At 28.8% G+C, this 7,216-nt stretch overlaps 1 long non-coding RNA gene across 1 annotated transcript; it reads left to right on the top strand.

Annotated features, from left to right (window-relative positions):
* Positions 1-1,595: 1,595 nt before the first annotated feature.
* Positions 1,596-2,669, top strand: LOC112789792 (uncharacterized). The gene is made up of 2 exons (XR_003196410.2): positions 1,596-2,043; positions 2,189-2,669. It is a non-coding gene; the product is annotated as an uncharacterized lncRNA (long non-coding RNA).
* Positions 2,670-7,216: the final 4,547 nt, after the last annotated feature.

The following is a 7,216-nucleotide window of genomic DNA, read 5'->3' as shown; positions in this document are numbered from 1 at the left end:
CTTAATAAATTTTAAAAAATTATTTTAAATAACAAAAAACTGAACAAAAGAAAGGGAAAATAAATGAAGGAAACAAAACTTTAAAATGCATATAAATGAATAAGCGGAAACAATAAATAAATGAAATAATGTTAAAATGTGAATTTTTTTGGAGAATTTTAGTGTAACTTGAAATGTTGAAAAATCGAAGTCTCTCTTAGACTCTTACCTACTTTAATTTCTCCCTTTATAGACGACGAATTCTGATCGTGTTGAGTGATACTTTCTACCACGATCCAGTTTTTTCTTGTCTTCCATGTTAAATCTTCCACGTTTTTTCTCTTTTTTACCTTGGCCACCAAGTAGTCATTCCCAAGTTTTTCCTTCAAAAAAAGTTCTTGTTTTTCACATGTCTCTTTGTTATTTCGACATATATGTCTTTTCAACTTGAGTTCCATCTTATTGTCAACTAAGTCAATTGTCAAATTATATACGATGGTTGGTACTTGGTAGTTGGTACCATTACAATTATCAAACTTTGTGCAAACAAATTCTTTTTAGTGTTAGCCACAAAAATTGCTCTGGAAATATTTAGTCGCCAATAAAAAATCTTGATTTTGTTAATGGCAAGGTACCTTAAAATTGTTTTAAAATATTTTGTAATGTGATAAAAGTATTCAAACGTAGCAAAACTTTGTTTTTGGTACCATATAACGTTGAAAATGACAATATACTCACTTTACAAAAGTCAAACGAGTATTGTTATGTATTGCTTCAATGGTTTCTGTTTCCAGAGACGATTTTTCTTCACCTTTAAATATTATTATCAAATTTTTAAATATTTTTATTGTTAACAGAAATAAAAAATATTTTTGTCATTGATTAAATAATTATGACTAATAAATCCTAAATGAGGGTTTTTTTTCTATAATAAAATAAAAAAATTATTATTTTTTCAAATATGATTTTTATACTTTAATTTTTTAAATACGATTTTTTTTGTATTTGAACAAGTTGGTCTTACTCCCGACGAACTCCCAAAAGTTAATTTATTAATGGAGGTAAAAATGGTGATATACAGTATTATTAGTGCATGGCGTGTAATCCACAAATATGTCAGAAGAGCCATCCAGTGCACGAAACTGTCCCTCTTTCATGTGTATTTGGTATAATCTTCTAACATCTTCCTAATTTCAACCTCACTTAATCCGACTTTATTTTGTACACAAAAATTTACAACTATGACATATACGAGGTTTTTTCACTAAAATAAAATAAAAAAAATTATTTAACATGATTTTTAAACTTTAATTTCCCTGACACTTAAAGCTTTACAATGGACAATGACAATCATTATTATCGTCTCCAGAGTACATAAGAATACACAAAAGTACACAAATCTGGGATAAGACGAACTTGTCAATTTTTACAGAATTCGCCGGGTATGGCAAACTTGCCCAAATGCAAAAAAAATGTATTTGGAGAATTAAAGTCTAAGAATCATATGTAGAGAAATAATAATTTTTTTATTTTATTATAAAAAAATCCAATAAATAATTGTATATACAAAATAAAATTTAAATTTTTAATATAGATAATAAACGGATCAGTTAACCAACTCAAATCCTTCAACTAAGTTGTTTTTATGGTCAACTCTTTTTTTTTAAAGAGGGAAAGGAATGGTTGCGCCGTAATTGGTAATCATCTATTCGTTAAGTAATTGTTACCGCTTGGTTCAGAAAGACACGATGCAAATCACTGGAATCAGAGAGTAACGAATGACTTGCGACGTGTCCGTTGCCTCGTTCTCTTTTTTCCCCACCATATACATAAGCAGTCAAACCCGACCCACAACAACACACACTTCACCAAACTTTTTTTTTCTCTCCTTCTAATTTTCCTGCGAAAATCTATCTTAATTTTTCTAGGCAGCCAAACACGCTTCTTCCCGAAGAACTAGTCCTTCCCAATATGATGAAGAAATCCAGTCTCTTTGCAGCCTCTGTCGCTGCCGCGTCGGCCACCGCGGTTTCTGTTTCGTCCTCCGCGCACGTCTCCATTCAGGTACTTCCTTTCGCTCTGTTCTGTTTCAAGTTCCGCTTCAAAACAACGGGGATCTAACACATCTTACCAAAAAGTTTGAATCTTTAAGATTTTTTTTATGTTACTGGGGTTCAAATTCTGATGCGGGTGCTTCCATTCTTATCAGGATGGTGGGTCTCAAAGGGGCCATGGAGGCTCCTCTTCTTCTCCAGAGGGTTCAGCTTCGACAGAGAAATTCGCTCCAAGATTCGACGGGTTGCGGTTCATTGAGACTCTAATTACTGCTCACAGATGAAACCTTTGTTTTCTAGGGAATAAGGATTTTGAAGCTTCTTGCTCAATTATCTGTAGTACTATTTTCTCTTTGTTTACACCTTTTTGGTTCCGTTAATCTTTTTATCTTGTCCTATATAGGAAAAAAGGATTTAACCATGGAAAATGTTTAACTTTTTCCTTTTCATCTTGTCGTAGGGTTTATTATAACTAGGAAGGGAAATTGAGCGAGAGTGAGAAATTGTAATGTTGCGAGATTGTTTTGTTTTCATGTTCTTGTTTTTGTACTTTTTTTTTACCTGAACTTATGATGTGCATCTTGTGATTTTTCTGCATGAATTTTCCAAGAAATAATAAAAAAAAAGTTTCTACCCTTTTGTGGCTTTTTAATTTTTTTGATTTGTGAATTTTTTTGAGGGAGAAAAAAATTTTTCCCCTGATATTCAATATTTTTTAATTTTATTGTTTGGTTGGTCCTTGTTTTGTTTTGGAGAAAGCATCAACGTGTAACATGTTGGAGCCTGTCACATGCACAGCTCATCAAAGAGGAGGATTGTACATTTTTAACGAGTTGATGATAGTGTCCACATATTTGCCTAAAAACAACTCATATGGAAAATTGGAAATAAAAGTAGATCCTTATTTTGCTTGAGATTAGGGATTTGTAGCATTGAAAAAAACAAATGAAAGAGGATGATGAGGAAGAGGGTTAGGTGACTTGAAAAATAGCTGAAAAAGTTATATTTTGTGGTCGGTTAATGTGTTTTAAAAATATATATCATTAGATTATTAATTGAAATTTTTGTATAAGAAAGATAAAATACTTGATAAATCAAATGCAATCAAATATTACTTGTACACCTAAATCAAAATTAGATATATGTATATTCTAAAGAGATCCTTTATCTAAATTAAATTAGAGTAATTCACAAATAATTAGAGCGAAATATTTTTCTACAGAAATAATTGAATACCGGCTGAAAATCATTTTCTATAATATTTTTTTAAGAAAAAATAATAATATTTAAAGAATAATTAAATACGTATTCATAGTAAAATAACATTGAATATTATATTATTATGATTTTATTTTAATTATTTAAATATTAAATTTTATAATTTAATATTTTTATTCTACTTAAATTATCATCATTAAGCTATGAACAAAAATAAATATTTAAATATAAAATTGGAATTAATATCTAAAAACTAATAATAAAAAATACAATCAGTTCAAAAAATACTTAAAAATTTCATAAAAAATTGTATAGTTATCCAATAGAATTATTATTATTAAATATTATAGAGACTTATGGATAGTAATATTTACTTCTACGTAAATATGAGATAAAGATTAAAGATTCATTTAAATTTTATTATCACAAATCTATATAGATAATTGAGTACATGTTTAAATAATTCAAATTAGTTTGAATAGTTTGAATTATTTAAAGATGTACTCAATTATCAAATATTCATTAGATTATAAAAATGTTAATGAGTACAATAAAAATATTAATGAGAATTATAATAAATATTAATAAATAATTAATTTATTGTTTATATTAATATTTTTTATAATATAAGACTATTGAAATAAAGTGTAAATTATAAAATGAAAGAATAAGGGTTAACATGTCTTTTTCTCTCGGATGAACTTCACAAGTTCGCAATTTTGATAAACAAATATCTTTAAACTTTTGAAAAAATGAATACTCATGTATAATATCTCTTTTTTGTTAAGAAATAATTTTTTTATTTTATTTAAAAAAGTGTGTTGATAATAGACTCAAGAAACGAATAAAGGGAAAAATTAAATTGGGGGTAGTAATCTTTTATTGATTTATTCTTTATTTTTTTGAGTTCATTCCTCGTACTGATACTTGATGTTAATTTGTGAAAATTTTAAATGAAATTCTATCTTTTATACCATTTTTAAAATTTAGATATATGATATGACCAAATAAATGAGTGAATACGATGATTTGTTTCACGAGTTGCCTAGATATTTTGGTAATTTTAAGGTGGAAAAAAAGACAAAACCACATTTTTCTGACAAATTGCATGGCATATTTGTCGTGGAGTTTGATCTTTTGGGCATATAAAAATTAGAATAAGATGTACAACTCGTGATTCATACTATGATTTGGGTGTAATGTGGGTGTAACTGGTTATTAAAATTAGTCTAGATATGCTGATAATTCTAAGGTGTAAAAACAGAAAGTCATATTTTTCTGATGAATTACATGCCATATCTTTCATAGGATTTGACCTTATGGGCAGTGCAACTCGTGATTCATACTGTGATTTGGGTCTAATATGCATGTGATTGGTTATTAAAATTACCTTGCGAATAAAAAAATCCAAACGTTTCTAATATTGCATTCTTCTAAGGAGTGACAATCAGAGTATATTACAAGAAATGCATTGAAAAAATTTAATGGGATGATTAGTTTGCAAAAATATTTTTATTTTTATTTTTTAAAAATAATTTTTATTTTTAACTTTTCGCATCTAAAAAAATGTGATTGTTTTTTAAAAAGATTATTCATTTCTAAACATTAAAAATAATAAAACTATATTTGATTAATTTATTTTTAAAATGTATTTTTTAATATTTTAGAATATAAAATTATATTTTTATTAAATATATGATTTTAGTTATTTAATTTTTTTTATTAAGTTAACAATTTATTTGTATACAATATCAAACATGAAATATATTACTATTTTAAAATAATTAATTAATTGCATTCATATGGATCTACATTAGAAAATAAGACTAAAAAGGACTAGTAGTTAATCTATTATTCACTAGAGTAAAGTATTAAATTGGTCTTTTACATTTAGACCTAATACTGTTTTGGTTCTTAAGAAGTAAAGTGTCCTATTTGAATTCAAAATAATATTTCATTTAACTTCAATGAGTCTTGCCGTAAAGTCAATGTTAAATAATTAACACCAAATTTTAATATCCTTCCTTAAAGAAGAGGTACAAACTCAAGGGACACAGGATCAGCAGTGAATGCATCACCGCGAGCCACTGGCCTTGGTTCAAGCATATATGGAGAACATCGTCGAGAACTCGCTTTCCACGGAAAAATTTTCCGGTGGCGACGAGGACAAGGCCATCGTCATTTCTACCGCGAAGAATTTCCTTCGACAACCGAAGAGTTTGATTATATAAGTTGTTCATATCTGAAAAACTGAGTTTCATTAATTATTTAATATTGACTTTATGGCAAGATTATATTGAAGTTAAATAAAACTTTTTTGAATTCAAATATGACACTTCAAACTTTAGGAACTAAAATAAGACGTCGAAAACCAATTTAGTACTTTATCCTATTCACTATAACTCTTTTATACGGGTGTACGCGGATCATATCGGATCGGATATGGTCGAAAATTCGATCCGATCCGCACAATTTCCATCGGATATATGATATCCGCGTTTTTTAGCATTGGATCAGATCAGATATCGGATATATCCGCAAAATTGAATATTCTCTTTTTAATCATAGTTCTTTGTAAAAAAATCAATAAAAATATTTCTTTCACACTTTTAAACTTATTTATTCCTAAAATATTTTTAATCAAACTTTTTCTAAATAACAAAAATAAAATAATATAATATATGAATAATAATTACTAACTAAAAAATACAAACAAGTAAATATAATACCAAACATATATATTTATTTATTTTTTAATTATTATTGTGCGGATCTGCAGATCCGCGGATCGGATATGCGGATGTAGAGCAGATATCCACGATCCGATCCATAAAGGGTGCGATCAGATCCTATCTGATCAATCTGCGGATCGGATCGTATCTGCAATTTTCGGATCAAATACGGATGATCTGCGGATACAATTCGATTCATGAACACCCTTGCTCTCTTAATTCAGTTAGTACGTGTACTCAAACTAAACAAAAAGAATTTAATAAAAATATTTTTGGTTGGTCTATTTTCAAAATGTACTTTTTAATATTTTAGAATATAAAATTATATTTTTATTAAATGTATGATTTTAGTTATTTATTTATTTTTTATTAAGTTAACAATATATTTTTATATGATATCAAACATGAAATAAATTACTATCTTAAAATAATTAATTGTATTTATATGGATTTACCATTAAAAAATAAGACTAAAAAAAAGACTAGTAGTTAATCTATTATGCATATCAAATTTCTCTTCTCTCGAAGTATGCATGTAATAAAATTGATTCCTTGATGAGACAGTTCTTGTGGAAAGGCCATGCGACTGGCGAAGGGCTGTCTCTGGTCAGGTGCGAGGTTGCCATAACTCCTTAAAGGGCAGGAGGATTGGGTATTAGGGATACTTCCTTTGCTAACATGGCGCTTCTGGGAAAGTTGGTATGAGATTGTCTAAATAATAGTGAGAAGTTGTGGGTACAGAGGCATAAATATCTCAAGAATCAATCTGGTATGAACGAAAACGGTAGAAATTCTTCATCGGCTACTTGGAAGAACATTGTTAGTGCCTATGAGCATCTCAAGGAAGGGCTTCATTGGAATATTGGGGATGTCCACAAATCAGTTTGGTATGATGAGTGGACTCCTTTTGGTAAGCTTTGCAACCTTGTTCCTTATGTGCATATTTCTAAATCAGATTTCATAGTGGCTGACTTGTGGAAAGGGGTGTCTTGAGAGGTTGATAGTCTTACCACACCTATTCCGCATGAGATTAAGCAATTTATTTGTGGTATGAGATATCCTAGTTCGACTGAGTTGGAGCCACAGTGGGAGTGGTGGCTTGCAGCAACAAAAAAGTATAGTGCAAGGGAGGGTTATAGATGGTTATTAGAGAAAATATTAAATTGGAATGCCAATAGTAACTGGAACTAGTTGTGGAATACAAACATTCCGGAGAAGTTCAAATTTACTATG

The sequence above is a fragment of the Arachis hypogaea genome, chromosome 3 (assembly GCF_003086295.3).
Source record: "Arachis hypogaea cultivar Tifrunner chromosome 3, arahy.Tifrunner.gnm2.J5K5, whole genome shotgun sequence".
Classification (NCBI taxonomy): Eukaryota; Viridiplantae; Streptophyta; class Magnoliopsida; order Fabales; family Fabaceae; genus Arachis; species Arachis hypogaea.
This window is presented reverse-complemented; position numbering and strand designations above follow the sequence as displayed.